At 32.9% G+C, this 20,082-nt stretch overlaps 1 protein-coding gene across 3 annotated transcripts in view; it reads left to right on the plus strand.

Moving 5' to 3' along the window:
- Positions 1-20,082, plus strand: part of CALCRL (calcitonin receptor like receptor) — a 103,423-nt gene continuing 83,341 nt past the window's right edge. For 2 of the 3 annotated variants that reach the window (XM_060106151.1, XM_060106153.1), the window contains exons 1-2: positions 1-225; positions 19,524-19,591. The gene's annotated coding sequence lies outside the window, so the exon portion shown is untranslated. The remainder of the gene's footprint in view (positions 226-19,523; positions 19,592-20,082) is intronic. The other variant, XM_060106152.1, reaches the window with a different exon arrangement.

Raw genomic sequence — 20,082 nt, forward strand, 5'->3', positions numbered from 1 at the left:
TTCCAATCTACTCAGAACAACCCTCTCTCTCCAGCAGAGAGTGTCACCTCCTGCTTTAGATCATCAAGCTCTGCTAACTGGACCTCACCCTGCCTGCAGGGTTACACTGCAAAGCTTTCACCCTTCCGCACCTTGTCTGGGGGTACATTTCTTCTGCGGAATCTCAGAAAATCAAATTCCATCCTAAGAATATTTCACCAAGAATTTCCTTAGGAGCTGTGCTGGGTAAGTGCATTATTCAAAATAAATATATTTATTCGGAGTCGTATTCTCATGTAGTTTGACAATGTTTCTACTATAGAGTTTAGTTAGTGACATTGAAATTATGTTGAAACAATTCTCATTTATTTCACATGTTAGAAAAATGAGAGTATATCTCCCCAAGATGTACACAATACCTATTATTACTAGATAATATTATGTACAGTGATATTCTAGAAAAATAAATTTAGGAAGTAATAAAACATCTAAATGGATTAAAAGGCACACTTTTGAGCAAATATCTTGATCAGGGAACAATGCTTTTTAAAATTAGCTCTACTATTAGCTTAGCTTAAATTTTGACAGCTGGAAAACATTTTTCCCCCAGGAAGATTCTTTAAACTTTCCATATAATCAGTATTCTAAAAAGGGGGTGAAAGAATAACTACTTATGGGGGTCTCGGAGTCTCACTCTGTAGTTGAACACGATGGAGAATAAAAAGAAAAGGAATCACTTTGGACTTATTATATTTGTCTTCTATTTGCCACTCACCCCTATTTACACATACATCTCTAACTATTGAACTAATGGAATTTTCATTGTTCGCTGTTGCCAGATGTGTCTAAGTCTCTCTTTTACTAACTCTGAACTGTTTCCGCTGTATTGGATCATGGGGTGGGCAACAAAGGAAAAAAACAACTAGGGTTGAGAAAATGTTGATATTTCTATATTAACTCTAATTTCCAAGCTCTTAAGCTAATAGAATGTGTTACTTCCATTTGTCTGGTATCCCTCTGCAAGCTTTTTCGGGGAGGGTGTGATACTGAGATAACCGTGGGTAAAGAAAAGTAATAAAATATTTCCCAAATAGATATATCAGATAATTAAACAGGGAAATTAAAGTGTGTATTAAAAAAAGAATTTCCAGGATAAAACTTACTGAAATGTTGAGATGAATCATCTGTTAATGCTTCTTTCAACAGTACAGACCGTCCTGGACAATTTAAGAAACTAGTATCTACTTAATAAGTTGTTGGTATAGAGACATGACAAATTTGTTGCTAAGAAAAATTAAATGTCAGATTTGGGTTCAAATTATATTAATTGACATAATTTTAATATATTTTCTTACCTAAGTGAAATTATAATCTGCAAAATATCCTTCAGTGGAGAAATCCTATACTTAATCACCCATAATCTGGCACATTAACAGTGGAATACCAACACATTCTGAGTAATTCCTTCATAATTTTCTACTCAGTTTTTCCACACATTTCTCTAAATAATGGAAAGTTCAATTAAGTCTTATTTTTGTGATTCTTTAAAAATATTATGGCTGGTTTCCTATCTCCTGTCATTCATTAATTGTACTGAGTTCCCTGACACATTTTTGGAAATGGATAGTGTTTTTAGAATGTGACTTTGTAAATAGCCATTAGATAATTAGGGGAAGAAATGGAAAGAACACATTAAATGCCGAACCCACCAGTGCCATGGGTTGGTAACAAAAATTAAAATAACATTGTTTTTCATTTAGATTATTTTCTTACAAGGAGGTATTACATTAATATTGTATTTTATAATAAGGAACTCCCTCAAATTCTCTAATCTTTATTTAATTGCTAGCCAAAACCCCATAATTTTCTTTAAATTATTAAAATAATTTAATTTATTTTTGTAACTATTCTAATAGTATGGTTTATAATCTTTATTTTCAAAAAGTACTGTGGAAAAACACTAAGCAACGAATATTGAGGGTCATTTGGCAAAAGTTTATTATTTGAGAAAATAATTGAAAGTCTGAAATAAGAATTCATATTATTAAATTCTACAGTTTGCTTTCTTTAATGGTAAGAGAATATCAGAGCATCAATGCATGCTTTCAGCCATTAAGAATTAATTTACTTTTCTGGATGATATTACCCTGTAGGATCATAAAATCAATACACAGAACCTAATTACAGTTCTAAATATGTAAGATAAAAATACAGAATTGAGAAATCACAGGGGTAATGTGAGCAAAAAATATGTTCTACCTGCAATATTTAGATATCTTTAAGAATATGCTTTTGGTTATTGCTACAAGTTCTTTTTTCCCCAGTATATCTTGGCATATGCCAAAATATTATTTTGTTAGTTAAAATATGTAAATTTTTAGCATATATAAGAGTATTCATTCACTTTGAAAAAAATGAATAACAAAAAATTAAATAGAAATTAGAACTGGGTCTGCAATTTTAAAAACTATGTTAAATGAATGGCCAAGGTATATGTACTTTACTCATTGGTGATGCCTAGGACATACTGAAGTTTAAATGGAGTCAACACTCTAGTATACTCTGAGAACCTTCACATTAACCTGTACATATTTTATCATTATTTTATGCATGACAGATATTTACTTCAGTAAAAAATTCAAAATAATATTAAGACAAAAGTTTACCTTATAAGCTTTATGTTAATGTGGAAAAATTCTTTGATAAACACATAAAAACTAATCAGAATTCAGTTTATAGCATTATTACATATTTCTAATTTAGATATTTGTAACCATTATAACAATATTTTGTTTTCAACCTTTAATTCCATGGTTAAAATTTGATAGTTACTTAATTTTTAAGAATTGCCTTAGAGACTGCTATAGAACAATTAAAATAAATTTTTAAAGATCTAAATATGCATTCACTAAACAAAACTTATTTCATACTCTATGTATGATTTTGAACACAGCTTGAAAAAATAATTGTTTTTAGAGATACCATGATAATGGTGTCAACATTTCAGAAAACAAATATATTTAAAGGACATTATTTGAGTCTTTTTGGCTTTATTCCATATCTTTGTTTAGGATTCAGAGAAGCTTTTAAACCATAAACATAAGATACATCATTGCAACAGTGTTAAAGATGACACTCAAAGAGTGTAGTATCTCTTAGTTCTTGACTTGTAGTACCTCTTAGCTCTTGACTTAGACTATCAGAGAATATACATAAGATGGAAAATCAATACACACCTATTTAAAAGATTTGTCTGTGTCTGGTTTTGAAGTACATGGATGCACTATATAAATGTTTATAATTTCTTAGGAAATCTCTCTTTCTCTACCAAAGTACTACTACCATGCTGCACTATTAAATTTAAGAAATTCTCTCATTTAATATCAGAAAATGTTCTGATGCAATTAGATGGAAAACAAATACTTAACCAGAAACACAAGGTCTATATACTAACCAGATATCTCGATCATTTTCCCATTTATTCATATGGACAATCATATCTGCCCAAATTCTTTCCTCAATAGTAGTTATGCAACTCAAAGTAACTGGATAGTTTTTACACCTTAATTTTAGTTTATCTACTTATAAGTTGGTTTATAATTTTGAAGGTATACAGCCTTAATTAGTGTAAAATTGAAAAAATAATATAGAATACATTTAATTGTAAAATTTGGAATATAAATATTGAACTAGTGTGATTTAAGAAAAAAGAGCATATGATTAGATATATGATAATTAAATCAACAAAACCCATTTAAATAATAGGAAATATACTTTATACGTCCAATTGCCATTCCAATTTAAATAATTTAAACTTTTTGTCCTCAATAAACCCAGATTATTATTTTCTCATGTCTAATTTGGATTGTAATATTGTTCATTAAATCAGATTAGATCAAATAATCTGTATTTTTCCATATTTGAGTAAACTTAAAATCAAATTAGTTTTTTAATTTAATGTTATTTACAAAAAATGAAGAAATGGATTTTAAAGATACAATAAAAGTCTTCTTAATGTTAAAAAATAAAATGGAATCACTGGCTGTGAACTGAGTTAGGGTCTATGTTTATTAGGTTACCAGAATTATTATCAGATGATAAGTTGCAAATACTTTCCTAGAACATGTTTCTTCCTCTTTTTCCTTTAAATTAGTTTACTTAAAAGAAACAGTATTATACAAAACTAACACAATATATTGTCATTTGCAAAAATGGTCAAAAGAGTGTATTTACTTTTAAACATAAAACAAGTTTTAATCTTTTTCTTCCTTCCTGGTTTAATTAAATGCATCATATGTTTCCTACCTTACTACCAATTAAAAGGACAAAAACTCAACTCAACCCAATATAAATCTAAATAAACAATTAACCAACCCAACCCTGTGGTATTGAGGCTATTGCTTTATACTTTATTGAAGTTGTTGGATGGAGCCCAGTTTTTAGTGAAATCTTATTCCTTTTAACATGGAACATATTTTTTAGATAAAAATGTTAATATGGCATAAACTTTTGTATAAATCTGTCATTATTTCTCTATTTAGGTTTAGGTTAACCTGAACTCAATTGTGCTTCTTATAAAGCCATAGTGACTTGTGAGCATGTCATTTGGTATATTAAATAGCAGTGATATAGTGAAATGGCGGCTAGCTAGTTTACAAGGTGCCCCTCTCCTTCCAGCTTAGTCAGCTGGGGGGTCATTAGCATATTCATGAACACATAAGCTTGTTTTTATCAATCAAAACTAAGATAAATTTGTCTTATATCCAAGCACTGATTTCATACATTTTACAAATGAGCATTATTTTGAACCCATAACCATTAGTTAACCTGACACCAATTATTATGCAGATATTTGTGCATGAACCTCAATTTTGCTTCCCTTCCAAGGATAACTTGAAGGGAAAATTGGAACTTCAGTAAGTACTAGAGAAGAATAAGTAATGTTATAGCAGAAAATAAGGAGGATTAAAACTCTGGGAAAAGAATGTCATCAATACAAAACTGTTGATTTTTTTTCTTAATTCTGTTATTTTCAAACGTGAGGCAAAATAGGAGACTTGTTTTTCCTTAAATAATGCAGATCTAATATTAGGGTAACATGCTTACATATTTTATTAATCAATTTACATATGCCTTCTTTAAAAATCTATTTTCAATGAAATTTTTTTTGGTTTTAAACCTTGTTTTTAGGACATGCCAATATACTTTATTAGCTAAGGCAAAAAATATAACTTATGGATTCGTGTTTTAGAAATTTAGATATAGTTGTTGTTTGAAGCAATTCCCTGGAATGGAGTACATTTTAGACAACAATCATATCACATTTAGTAAGGATATTGCTACATTTTAAATGTGTTAAACACAATTTCGTTAAACTCCCAGTTAACTAACTAAAATATCTTGGAATTGTCAGGTTTACTTAGGTAAATATATTTATTGTCAGCTTTGCTTTTTGGTCCTTGACATTATTAGGTAAGGATGAATTATTGGATGAAGGATACATTATTGGATGCATCTATCTTAACATCCCTGAGGGACAAAAACTTTTTTTTTTCTGCCTCAAACAGTAGAGTCTGCCTTCCCTACTGCAGCATTCCCACCAGAAGTCAGCATGGGTGAATTTGTCCACACTGCACTCATACAAGAGAACCCCCTTTTAAAGGGTAGCTTGCTGCTCCTGATTTAGCTAATTTCTTTGAGGGTTTGCCATGTGCTATGGACATTATTAGTTACTCATGTATAAACCCATTTAATCTTCCCCAAAGCCCTAGCAAATATTATTATCTTTGTTTGCAGGTAAGAAACTCCAAAACCAAGGCACAGAACTCCTAAGTAATGTGCCAAAGGTCATATGGTTATCAAGTGGCAAAACCAGAACTTAAATTCTGACTCATGCCCTGAACCACTCTTCTTCCCTTTCCAATTGGTGGCTGGTATCTCATCATTCCTATTGCAAAGGGATGTTATTCCTGGAACCTTAAGTTAAGTATAGAGTGAATTGAAATTCTTTCGAAACAGTGATAGAGTAAATAATCTTGGGTTTCCTGGTTAGTCCATAAGTTTACATTTTAAGTAGATTTTTATTTCCCACTGCTTTCTTACCAATTGCAAAAAAAAAATGAAAAGAAAAAAATTACAATACCACAGCTGAAATATGAGCTGTGCATATGAAATATGAGAAGTGCAGCTTAATGGACTTTGGCTTCAAGTCATTCACATATGAACCCAAACTTCACCACTTCTTAGTTCCCCTTTCTCTTCTGTAAAATGGAAGTGATTAATCACATTGCTTTATAAGGTTTTGTGAGGAATCCAAGAAACAATACATTGAAAATGTTTAGCACAGTGCTTGGCACGTAGTAGGTATCCAACACATTTTAGTGCTCATCATAAATCTTTTGTGAACAAGACTGAGGACATAACTTGTGTCTATGCAAAAGCTCATTCCAAACAATCAACATATAGACAATTAGAATACAACTTCTTCATAGGACAGGGAGAGTGAACAAGTGTGATTTGTAATCAGTTTTTAGACTGATCACACTTTGCCATCATCATATAATATGTACCAGACCTAATAAAGCTGACATTGTTAATCACCATTTCTACAGGGCTTGAGCACCTAAAAAGTATCTTCATGCTAAGAATTTTAAAGGTATATTATACAGAAATTATTGGGGTTTTTTTCTTTCTTTTACACATGAAGCCCAATGAAGTACATGGTGTTCCCAAAGTCAAATGATATCATTGATAAAGCTCTGATTTTAACGTACATCTACCATGACTCTGAATCCTAACTATTTTGTTGCACTATTATATATTATCTATTAGATCTTATTATTAATGTTGCACAAAGTTGAATAAGCATAATGATCCACCAGATTTAAACTCAATTTCTTCTAACATAAGATAATAAAAGTAACTTTATTTGTTATGTGGATTTTGTGGAATATGGTACATTAGAGATAAATTTAGATGTTTGTCAAGAAATTTTTAGTTTTGACTACTTATAGCAGCTGTAGAAACTCAAAATTTAAAGAACATTTAGAATGATCAAATTAAACTTCATTTGTAGGGCTCCAAGTTTTTGGTGGTTATTTTCTTTTTGTAAAAATGTCTTTATTACAGGGCCTTCTTACTACTGCCTAATGGTAGACACTTATATTGTCTTATGTATTATATTTCAGAAATAGGATGAAAGAGTACTTGTGCAATAGGATAGTGAACATTCATTTAAGTTTTGGTTTAAGATAATTTATTCTAAAAATCTGTTTTTGAATATTTTATGAATTATGGTCCATATTGAGAATATAATGAAAACTACAAACTCTTTGTCCAGAACAAAACCAACTAATCTACATTGATAGGGACTCACATTTTGCATACAGTTGCATGAGTTTCATGGGATCTCCCTTTTTGATGGATCCATTAAGAGTTCTTGGATCTCATGTATGAAACTTGCTAATTAATTCAAATGACAATTTTTCTTCTGAATGAAGTAAATTATATGTATATATTTTTCAGTTACTTCAGATACTTTTATAAGTACCTATGAACTCAAAAAATAGACATGAACATCAGAAACAAATGGCTTATAAGATTATTTCCATCAACTATAGGGCAATACTGCAGGGCTCTAGGAAAAAACTACACAGTAGGTAGAATCCACAATTGGTAATTTTCTATCTCCTCTCTGTACCCTTCTCCATTCATGATGTTTTTATACCTACACCTACACCTTTGGACCCTCCTCCAAACCAAATACTCAGCAGCTTCTTTCTGGCCTCCGATAGTCGAGAGTAGCATGGGAAAAAATCTTGAAGAAAAATTCTTTCTTTATTGGGAAACCTCAGTGTTTAATCTTAAAGCTTTCCACCGACTGGAAGAGGCCCACACACATTATCAAGGGTCATCTCCTTCATTTAAAGTGTCTCATGGTAGATGTCAGTCACCTCTACAAAATACCTTCACAGCAGCATCTAGACTAGTGTTCGATCAAACAACTGGGCACCATAGCCTAGCCAAGTTAGCACATAAATTAACCATCATAACTAGTTAGGGGGATTCATCCATATTCACTCTTTTTTCTCCAAAATTATTTAGATTTTTAGATTTGGGAAATTCTTCAAAAATTCCTTCTGGAATGATAACTGGAACTGTAGTGAATTCACTAGTTAAACTGACAAGAGCTGAGACCTTAATGTTGTTATCCAACCATGAGCATGGTTCATATTCTCTAGTTACTCAGGACTCTTTTTAGGGAGGTGGTAAGGCAGTCTGATATGGGCTTAAATGTACGTTAAAGGTATATTTAAAAGAAATATATTATAATATACGTTATAATATAAAAATACATTATAAATGGGGGAGGGTAAAGAGAAATGATATAAGGTTTCCACTTTTTTAAGAAAAAGATAACATACACACAGGATCTTCCAGATTCGCTCTTCCTCTTATCAAGTTAAAATATGTTCTCATTGCAATATATTTTATATGGGGAAATTTCTGCTCACACCAGAATTTAATCTTGTCAGAGAACAGTTGTAGTTTAACCCAGTGACTATGACATTATTGATATTAGGGGTGCTAGGGTTAAACAGCATGATCTTCAGTTTAGAAAGCACTCACAGTGTGCCAGCCTCTATGTTACACGTTAAAGGTAAGACCCCGGGTCTGGATAACATCAGCTCCACCTCAGTGCAGTGTAAGACAGTGCTGATTAACTCTTAAGCTGTACTGCTGGCTGCCACTCTATTTTTCATTTTGTTACAAGATCAGGACTGAATGCCTTAACTAGGGTGTTTCTAAAATGACAAAACATGATAAATCAGATATTTTCTGCATATATTTATTATATTTAAGAAACCTTGTGTTATAGAGTAAAAGTAGAAAAAAACTGAAATAAAGAGCAATCTAATGGATTCTACTTAGCTCACAATTGTATGTGCTTTGATATTCTGAAATATCTTCTTTTCAACTGCTTCTGATATAACTTTGACATTTTAAATTTTAACAGAAAGATTTCCTTGCATCTAAATCCACCACAAATTTCATGGTCGTGTAGCAGAAATTGTTCATTCTTTAGGCAAAAATAATGTGGTTAAAGAAAGTGATATCATTAAGAATAAAGTTTGAAGAATGTTTGGTTTCATTAATTTGAGCAGGAAGGTCTTCAAATGAGATATGAGCAAGTTTTAAGGTCTAGAGCAAACTGAGAGGGATGTAATCCATAAATGATTTTCTAAATATTGTTTAATGTTTTAATTAATTGAATTCTTCACATGAATTAAATTCCTTAATTATACACTTTCCAAAAGGATTTCCTGTACTGTGCTCCATGTTATCAGTTCAAAAATTATTAGAAGACTTACCAAATATTTTGATCATAAAATTAATATATGTCCATATTTAATGAACCAGATTCCAGCCTACTTCCTTCAAAATAAATATACCGGGCTTCCCTGGTGGCACAGTGATTCAGAGTCTGCCTGCTGATGCAGGGGACACAGGTTCGTGCCCCAGTCTGGGAGGATCCCACATGCCGTGGAGCGGCTGGGCCCGTGAGCCATGGCCGCTGAGCCTGCACGTCCAGAGCCTGTGCTCCGCAACAGGAGAGGCCACAGCAGTGAGAGGCCCGCGTACCGCAAATAAATAAATAAATAAATAAAATAATAAATAAATAAATAAATAAATAAATATACCAAAATCAAAGAGTTTATGTTAGAGTTTTTGTATAACTCAAACATCCTTCAAAAATCCACTAATTGTGTGCTTCAGATTAACCCTGAAACCTCACAGTTCACTAAGTTCTTAACTGTCACAACTCTAATACCATAAGACACTACATATTTAAGGCTACATGTTCTCAACTTTCTCAGTTATAGTACCATACATACCATAAAAGACTACATGTTAAAAACTTTTAATGTTACATGTAGTTTCTGAAGCTAGAAGCTAGAATAAGCTAAATAAATCTAGTCAATGAGATCCTAACTTAGAAATAGGAGACTCCAGCTCAGTGTGTCTTCAGAGGGTTTCGTTAAATGTAACTATGATGTAGGTCTTGAAATAGCGTGTGCTCTAAAAAAAAAAGTTAGATTTGTACACTGAGACAACACTCTGCTCCTAATTACTCAAAATCATTTAGACTTCAAGGATTGTCCTACATCTTGGTCTATGTTTTTCTTCCACACATAACTGCATAATTTTATTATCACAAAAGGGAAACAGTCTGTAAATACAACGTGTAAGCTTTTCTATCTGGAGAACTATCACAGTATATCAATTCCAATTTGACTAACTCCTTGGAATTAAATTTGTAGTAAACAAAGGTCAGGGAATTCCCTGGTGGTCCAGTGGTTAGGACTCGTGCTTTCACTGCCATGGGCCCAGATTCAATCCCTGGTCGGGGAACTAAGATCCCGCAAACTGCATGGCATGGCCAATAAATGATAAATATATAAATAAAACAAAGATCACTGTGTATCATATTACTTTACTAATACAAAATTATAATAGAAATTAGTGAAGGAATACTTACTTGAATGAATTGAGTAACTTTCTAAGTTTGTTTTGTCTCCTTTACTCTTAATCATGTATGCATCATTATAGCACCTGAATATGAAAAAAAATGCTAATCGTTCTTATTTGTGGGCGTGTAGTTCCTGGATTCCGGATTTTAGTAGCTCTTCTTTCTTTTGTTGAGTCTTTCACCTCCAGACAAGTTTACTTCTTGCTAGTACTTCTGATATCAATTGGCATAAATTTAAGGGAAGGTCAACACATTATCTAAGAAAGGATTAAAACTTATCTGAGTTTCTTTTAATGAGCATAGAATGCTTTTCTCCCAGATATCCATATGCCTAGGTCCCTCTCCTCCCTGTAGTCTTTGCTCAAGTAAAAACTTTTCTATGGGGCCTAAACTAATCACTATTTAAGATAAACCTACACCTATACCACCACAACCCTATTGTTCATCTTTAGCTATTTTAGCATGTTCTTGCTTTTTCTTATAACACCAATCACCTTGCAACAAACCATCCACTATAATTTACATATTTTCTGTTTTTATTTATTTTCTGTCTATGCAACTAACATGTAAGCTCTACAAGTACAAGCACTTCTATTTTTTTCATTAATATATCCTAAACACCTAAATAAGTGCCTGCACTAGTAGGTGCTAAAGATTGCTTAATAAATGATTAAATGAATGAATATGTTTCTTTCTACCAGTCTCCACAGAAAACTAGTAACTCTGTGATTTTGTATGCAGTACACAGTAGATGTCAGAGCTGAAATTTTGAAGGCATTAGAATCACTACACATTGCCAAAGAGAAAATATTCAGAAGCTAATTACCATTTCATTATTCTTAGGTCAACCTAATATTTACCCCTTCACTGTCTTTGTAAAAGAAAATAAATTAATAAAGATGCTTTCCGTAATGTATTTAGTGTTCAGGTTTCACTGAATTCCAAGGCATGACCTTTCAAACTGGGGTAAATGAGAAGGCTGGTCAGTGTTTTAACACAAAGTGTTGAAGCATTTCCCCAAATGACCAAACAATGGTTGAAATTGGCAGAATTTCTTGTTGAAACTGGCAGACTTGCCCACTGTTGCCTCCCAACAAAAGTCTTCCTCCATTACTTGTTGCCTTTTTGGACAATTGCACTAAAAAGTCTATAGAAGGAGAAAAAAACCTTAGCAGTGAAATTGAAAGAAAGTAAATCAGTCTTTTAATGAAGCATATAGGGTAGAATACAAATCCTGTTTAACTGACAAAAAATTATCCCTCTGTTTGATAAGTGAAGAGTTACATATTTGTAAATCTATAATTTATCAAGCTTTTAAGTGTTGATTTATAAATATTTAAGGATAATTTTAAAGAGTGCCAACTGTCAATGCCCTTTCATCATTGTATAGCTTTGAAAGTTTTCTAAACTTAAAGCCAAAGGACTATTTTATAAATTAAAATACATACTTGTCATTAAATAAAATCATGATTTCCTTGAAAGCCTAATGATGAATTTTCACAAAATGTATCTTTTAATTAACACAACTCATAAGTTATAACAATACTTTTCTTTTCTAATTAAGATTCTCCATGTGTTTGAGACACATAAAGCTAACTTTATTTTCTTTTAAAACAGGTGTTAGTCATTCATTCACCTAGAAATATCACTATTGAGTTTGTTTTTCTTCTGGGTCTAGAATGTATATCATTCAGGGAAATAATACTATTCCTTTGAGAAAAAGACTAATTCTCAACATATGTCCATAGTATTCAGAAAAAAAATATGTGTATAAAATGTGTCAAGGTCGTAACTTTACTGTCCTTCAGTATATTATCTAATATGACTGGATTTTAAACCACAAGCAACAAACTAGTTTGGATTAAACAACTCTCTGTCCTCAATGAAGTATTGTTCAAAACATAAAAGTAAGTTGTGAAATAGCTTCTTCTTTAAGTCTTCTTGAACTTTCTGACTTTAATGTGGTATTATCGAATGGTAAACTTATAATAAAGTTACTATTACAAAACATAAATGATAATAATACCCTAACAAATATTGTATTTGTTTTAAGAATTATTCTACATTCAATTAATTTCTGGTATGTTTATATATAACATGACAATCCAATATTCTACATTTTCTTTGTCCCAAGTAGCTTAAAAACAACAACAATAATAATAAAATAAAGCTGAAATCAACAATAACTTTTAAAAGACCAAAATGTGACAGTTTCTAGTCTAGAAAGTAGATGGGCTTGATGAAATGGTGGAAAGGGCACTTAAAATACGCTTTACATATTAATAGAATAATAATGAATTTTCAGTTCAAATACTTTGTACTTAAAATTGGAGTGCAAAAATAACTAATTTCTCACAGTAAGTGGAGACACTTCACATTTTCTCAAGCTAGAATCAGTCCCTACAATGAAAAATGGGTACTCCCAGTAGTCCTGTTCAGAAAAAGGCAGTGCCAAAACATTTGTTTACTCTAATCTAGATTCAGCAGAGGTACCATGTATTCTTGAGAGCCTTTTCTAATAGCGTGTTACTTGCAGGATGAAAAAGCTCTTTTGAAGACTGAATAATTGTCTAATACTAAATTAAGTCTAAAAAAATTGCTGTCAAATGAGTTTCACTAGGGCTTCCCTGGCGGCGCAGTGGTTGAGAGTCCGCCTGTCGATGCAGGGGACACGGGTTCATGCCCCAGTCCGGGAAGATCCCACATGCCGCAGAGGGGCTAGGCCCGTGAGCCATGGCCACTGAGCCTGCACGTCCAGAGCCTGTGCTCCACACACAATGGGAGAGGCCACAACAGTGAGAGGCCCGTGTACTGCTAAAAAAAAAAAAAAAAAAAAAAAACAGTTTCACTAATTATTATAATTGACTCTTCATTGCACATTGGATTTAAGGGTATAGAACAAAATTCATCATCGTGTTTAGTAGTTCTTCAGCTCTTATATACTGGATCTCCTTGACTCTGTTAAAGTGTCTCTACACTAGAGGCATAGCTTGCTAGCCTATAGCATGGAATATGACCATAAATCAATTTTGTAATCCATGATGTTGTCCACAAACGTTACTAACAATTCTCTGATTAGTTCTATTTTAACTAATTCCTCTTACTTACTAGGTCCTCACCTCATTTGTTTCTAAAGGAGTGGATGTGCTCTCCTTGTTTACATGGATCTTAATTTTTAATTGCATATTTTTAAACATATAATTTAAAAACTATAGAAATCCTAAATTTTCTGCCTTGAAGTAAAACCATGTCAGGTCTGGTGACTGTGTCTGTCAAGGTGAAAGGTTTAGAGATTCAACCAGAACTTGATGAAACTGGAAATGAAAGGAACAAGATTAGGGAGTTAGAGACTAATCAGGAGAACAGAGAATAGGAAAGATTCAGAAAAATTCTTATTCAGAGACCAAAATATATATGATTGTAATAATGTAATTAACTTAGTAGTTATTGTTTACTGAGTCAAAAAACTGATATAAAGCCACAGTGAGGGATGTGTAATACCTCTCATATAATATTACCTCCGTGAAGAGTTGCTAATCAGTAAAATAAACCAGAAAAATAAAAGGGAGTGAATAGAATAAAGAGAGGAAAAGAAGGAGAAGATAAAAGGAGAAGCTATAAGAGAAGATAAATTGGTTCAATAAGACACAGTATTTGCCAGAAAGGTTAGGAAATAAAAATCCTACACTGAACTGCATCCGTTAAGATGTGGAGGTACTTTGGATACATGGTCATGAACCAAAAGTTAGTATACAAATACCCTCCAGCTGCTTGGTATAACATTTTGGATATGAAAAATTTACCTGCTCTTTTGTTTGAAGAATGGGGTTGAGTGTTAAGCCTAAGGGTTATTCCTTCTGATAAGAGGTGAGGAGTGTTTATGAAGAAGTTGTGAGAAGAAAATACCACCTCCTGCTACCAGGTGGTACCACCTCCATGATTACCTGGATGGTAATCATGTTCTAAGACTTGGACCCAATTAGTCAAGATAATGACTCTACTTTTAAAAGGGGAGGTTTCATAGAGACTGACCCACTGGGAAATCTTAGTCTGTCTAGGATAGTTTCACTAAAGGGAGCCCAGAAATTGGGCTACATTAATCATACCATGTTTAAAACAGCAGAGCTTATTTGGTTAACTGCAAATCTCTTGGCTCATTCCAAACCTACCAAATCAATCTGGGGTGGCTCAGCATACAGAGGGAGGTGATACTTAAGTGAGTCTCATGTGCTCTGAAAACCACTTTCTCTTTACTTTACACTGCATATTGTGAGATAAGAGGTGATAACCTGATTTGGTTCAAATTTACAGTTACAAAATAAGAGTGAACAAGGATGTTTAAATCAATTAATTTTCTAAATAATGAAATAATAAGTATAAATTCACACTGAGCTACACATAAATAGCAAGATATATACTGCTTTCCCCTTCTAATTCTGGCTTTGAGAATTATTAGTTTTGTGATTTGAGGTGCACATTTTCCATATCTGAATCATTATAACTTAATAGTCTTAGAAACTTTGTAATAATCCAAAATACAACTTTACTGACCCTTTCCTTTTTCACTGGACTCGGGGGTAAGTACACACACACACATGCACACACACACACACACAAATACTCACACATATACATTGATTCACAGGTTGTTCATCTTTGGTGTTCCAAAATTCCCTCCATGTAGCTAAGAAACTAACCTAAAGTCAAATAGAATTCACACACCTAAATCATATCTGTAAAATTCACAAAGTGTTTAAATCATACATATACTATGATTTAACTGGGAAATCTTAAAAGGAGTCTAAACTTAACAATATTCTGACAAAAGGAAATAAACTTTAAAATTAAATGCGTGCTGTGTGAGGCATCTCCCTCTCCCACCCAACACTCCAGACCTATCTGAATTACATTGCGTTTTTATGTATTTTGATCCACAGATCCATAACAAGTACATGATTCCAAAGTAAGGAATCACACTCTGCACATTGTCCTACAAAAGCTTTTTAAACTTTAAAATTTTCATGCATATGAAAGATTATTAAAATACACTGCTTGGGCTTCCCTGGTGGCTCAATGGTTAAGAATCTGCCTGCCAATGCAGGGGATATGGGTTCAAGCTCTGGTCTGGGAAGATCCCTCATGCCGTGGAGCAACTAAGCCCGTGCGCCACAACTACTGAGCCTGCGCTCTAGAGCCCTTGGGCCACAACTACTGAGCCCGCATGTCACAACTACTGAAGCCCACGTGCCTAGAGCCTGTGCTCCACAACAAGAGAAACCACTGCAATAAGAAGATTGTGCACCACAACAAAGAGTAGCCCCCACTCACCACAACTAGAGAAACCTTGTGTGCAGCAATGAAGACACAACGCAGCCAAAAATAAATAAATAAATAAATTTATTTTAAAAAATACAATGCTTAAATAAATAAATGCCTGTATACCTAGAACCCATCTTTTCCATCATGTTCCTCCCTGATTAAGTCACATGTGTGTCCCCAGAAGTAAACCATTAGCCTAAACTTGTACTAGTCATTCCCTTGCTTTACTTTATGGCTTGACCACCTATATATGTATTTCTAAGCAATGTATTATTTAGTGTTATGTTTTTAGTTTTACTTTTATGAAAGTGGAATACTTCTGAATATAGTCTTTGGAGACTTGCTTCTTTCATTCAGCATTATGTTCCAAAGATGCATCAGTGTTAATGTGTGTAATTTTGGTTTTGTTCTTTTCACTGCTGCAGTGTTCCATTGTATGAACGCACAATGTATTTATCTTTTCTCCTGCTGAGGGACATTTGGATTGCTTCTACCATTTTGCTATTATAAACAATGAAGCAATGAACATTTTTTAAACATATTTCCAGGTACACATGTTTGAGTTTCTTTAGGGAATAAATTTATGAGTGGGATTTCAGGATCCTAGCAATTCTTGTACCAATTTATCATCCCACTAACAGTGTATGAGGTTCCCATTACACCACATCCTTTCCAATACTTTGTATTACTGTCAAACTTTAAAATTTTTGCCAGCCTGGTGGATATAACATAGTCTCACTGTGGTTCTAATTTGCATTGCCCTAATTATGAATAACAGCAAATCTACATGTAAAACAAGTTAAAATTTTCCTCTGAATTTTTGTTTCTAATTGGGTAGCAGTGACTTGATGTTGTAGAATTATTTTTTGCTTATAATTATTTAAGAAAAGGACTATTTTTGGTTAGGTGGTCCAGGGAAAGGAAAGATTGTTTTAATGCTTTTAAAACTGGGTATGTGTGAATGACATTTCTCATCATGATCAAGAACATAGACTGATAATGCCTAGAATCATACACCAAATTTTCCATTTCCTTTTCTTCAAAAACCCCATCAAATACATATCTTCTTTAAAAACAGAGAGGAAGGGACTTCTCTGGTGGCGCAGTTGTTAAGAATCCACCTGCCATTGCAGGGGACACAGGTTCGAGCCCTGGTCCGGGAAGATCCCACATGCTGCAGAGCAGCTAAGCCCGTGCGCCACAACTTCTGAGCCTGCACTCTAGAGCCCGTGCTTGGCAACAAGAGAAATCACCACAATGAGAAGCCCATGCACCGCAACGAAGAGTAGCCCCTCTTGCTGCAACTAGAGAAAGCCTGCGTGCAGCAACAAAGACCCAACACAGCCAAAAATAAATAAATAAAAATATGTAGTAAAAAAAAAATAGAGAAGAAGTGAATACTTCCATTCAGATGCATGTGTGCTTTTTAAAATATAAACTTTATTTTTTAGAGTTGTTTTAGATTCATATCAAAGTTGAGTAGAAGGTGAAAGATTTTCCGTATAACCCCTCTCCCAACCCTCCTCTATTTCTCCCATGAAAGCTATACATTTATTACAACCAATGAACCTATATTGACACATCATGCCCACTGAAAATACAGTAGGATTCACCGTTGATGTTGTACATTCTATGAGTTAGGACAAATGTATCATGACAACTATTATGTGTTTTTATAATATTTTGACTATTTTAAATCACTCATGGAGCTTACAAGTCTCCTGAAAGAGATAATGTCTCTCTTTCTACTGTTGTAAAAATTATTTCTTATACATAAAAATATCATAAAAGGCGTTGTAGTTTGTGTCTTTCATGTAATTCCACATTTTGGAAACCAGTGGATTTCCCTTATATCCAGTAGCTGAATTTAACTAATATATTTCTTCAAGATTCTGATTTCCTCTTAATAAATATGCTTAGGTTTGCATTTTTTTCTAGCTTGATTGTTGTGCTTCACCACGGCAAATATCAAGAAAGTTTATCCAATAATATATTTATTTTCTGTGTTTCTAAGGTTCAGTTGATTTTGATTTCATTGTCTACTTCAGTCAGTGGTGCTACTTCCACAAAATTAGCTTTCTTTTGAGTTTTCTCTAGGTATCATTATCATTTTCATTAAGGCTTTATAATATTTTCTTTGTATCCTCTCTTCTTGGATATTAATCTATTTTTTGGTACTACATATACTGATATTTTCAGAGGAAAGTGGAAGTAAGACCATGCTGACATATACATTATATTTTATTAATATGTGCAATGCATTTACTAACCAAAGTTAACTCATCAATAAATTTACTGATAGTCAGAAGTAATCATTGACGTTTTGCTTTTTACTTATTCCCTATCACCAAAAAGGTGCAAATATTCTTTCACAGCATTTTCAGCTCGGATGAAAAATGAAATTTCTAGACCCATGAAGAAAAAAAAACACTCCATGGTCATGTCTATTTCTAGTGGCATTTTCTAGCAAGTTGGGAAAATACTCAAAATAAACTTCAACTTTGAACCTTGTGAATTCCATATGAATGCCAGTAAAGCCTGAGACTGACAGGAGTTTTTATTTTTTCCAAAATAGCTTGTAGAAAATTCAGATTCTAAATATATGTGGAGTGTCTATTGGTGTAAAAATACACAACTCTTTAAGATGACCAGATCATGATCCTAATTACAACATATACTAGACAATTTATAATATATAATAAATTATTAAAATATATGAAGGTGTGAAAATTTACAAAATAATTTTACAAAGTAATCAAAACTTTTTGATTTATATAAAAAATTTGATTACAGAGATTGCTTTTAACATAAGCTTTTTAATACTTTTGGGTTTTCATGTAAGGATCCCTAGTGCCTTCATGGAAATGCTTGACAATAATTCAGAGATTATTTTTGGAAGTAGCAAATTCATGATCTAGAAGAACAAGTTTAATAAAAGCCTCTCAAATCACAATATAAATTAATGGAGATAAAAAATTTGCAAATGCAAATTTGATATTTTTGAAGTTCTAAACTCCAAATAATACTGTGTAAATGCAAAGCAAGGTAAACAAGATTATAGCTATATCTTGCCTTCGACATTATTTTGAGTCTGAAAAAATGATGTAAACCACATTTATATACGTTAACTCAGTTTAGCAGTGGATGAATCTCACCTGTTAGTGATACCCTATGTTTAAGGAGAGTTAAAGCTCATTACTGACATGGTCTAGCCTCTGGCTTCCTCTTTGACAAGATCTGTGTCACTCTTTCCCCCTCATTCACTCCAGTTTGATCACGTTGGCTCTCTTTATGTACTTTGAACTAGCCGTGTCATTTCCTTCTCAGAACCATTGACCAAGCCACCATTTCTTCTGGGAACAACCTTTCACCTGAACATTTCAGGGCATCCACCTCTCCCTAGTGCTAAGACCTTGAACAACAGGGACCATCCTCCATGTTCGTGCTCCTTACAATACTCATTCTTAAGAAATAAGGTCCAAGAACAAAGTTCCTGATTACTTTCAGGTCAGCATGGTGGCACATAAATGTGCCTGAAACAACGCCTCCCAACTTCCCATTAAAATGAGACATTTAAAATACATATGTCTGTGATTTAAAAAAAAAAAAACACTAGTATATAACTTTAAGTTATGTAAAATCCCACTATCCACTAATAATACCAAATTCACAGGAATGTTCTCTTGTCATCCAGGGTCCTCTGATGATACACCAGCCACTTGTGCTACTACCTGTCAAAACTATGGATGGCCCTACCTTCAGGTATTGAGTATGAATATATTACAAAAGAACATTCATGACTTGATGAAAGTAACATGTTGAATTTCCAATGAAATTGAGGATAATATGAACATGTTAACAATCATAAGAAAGATTTCACAGAATGATACATAACATAACTCCAAATAACTTCTGAATCAAGGAAAACTTTGAAAGGCAATCTAACAAAATACAGGCTTAGGGACATCTGTCAGACTTACAAAGTCATTTCCTTGGGGCCTTTGGGTATGAACTTATCCCCCATGTCTTTTTTCCCTTGGCCAAAGGACTAGGAATGTTAAATTAATATGAACAGTTCTTATAAGATTTATTAATATTAACAATTTGGTAGTATTAGCCACAAACCTCACACAAACACACACACAAAAACACACACGTATATAATGTCTATGGTTAATCTTATTTTAACTATGTATATGTTTCTATATATACATATATAAAAAACAAATTATGTTTCCTGTATAAAATAATAG

The sequence above is a fragment of the Mesoplodon densirostris genome, chromosome 8 (genome assembly GCF_025265405.1).
Source record: "Mesoplodon densirostris isolate mMesDen1 chromosome 8, mMesDen1 primary haplotype, whole genome shotgun sequence".
Lineage (NCBI taxonomy): Eukaryota > Metazoa > Chordata > Mammalia > Artiodactyla > Ziphiidae > Mesoplodon > Mesoplodon densirostris.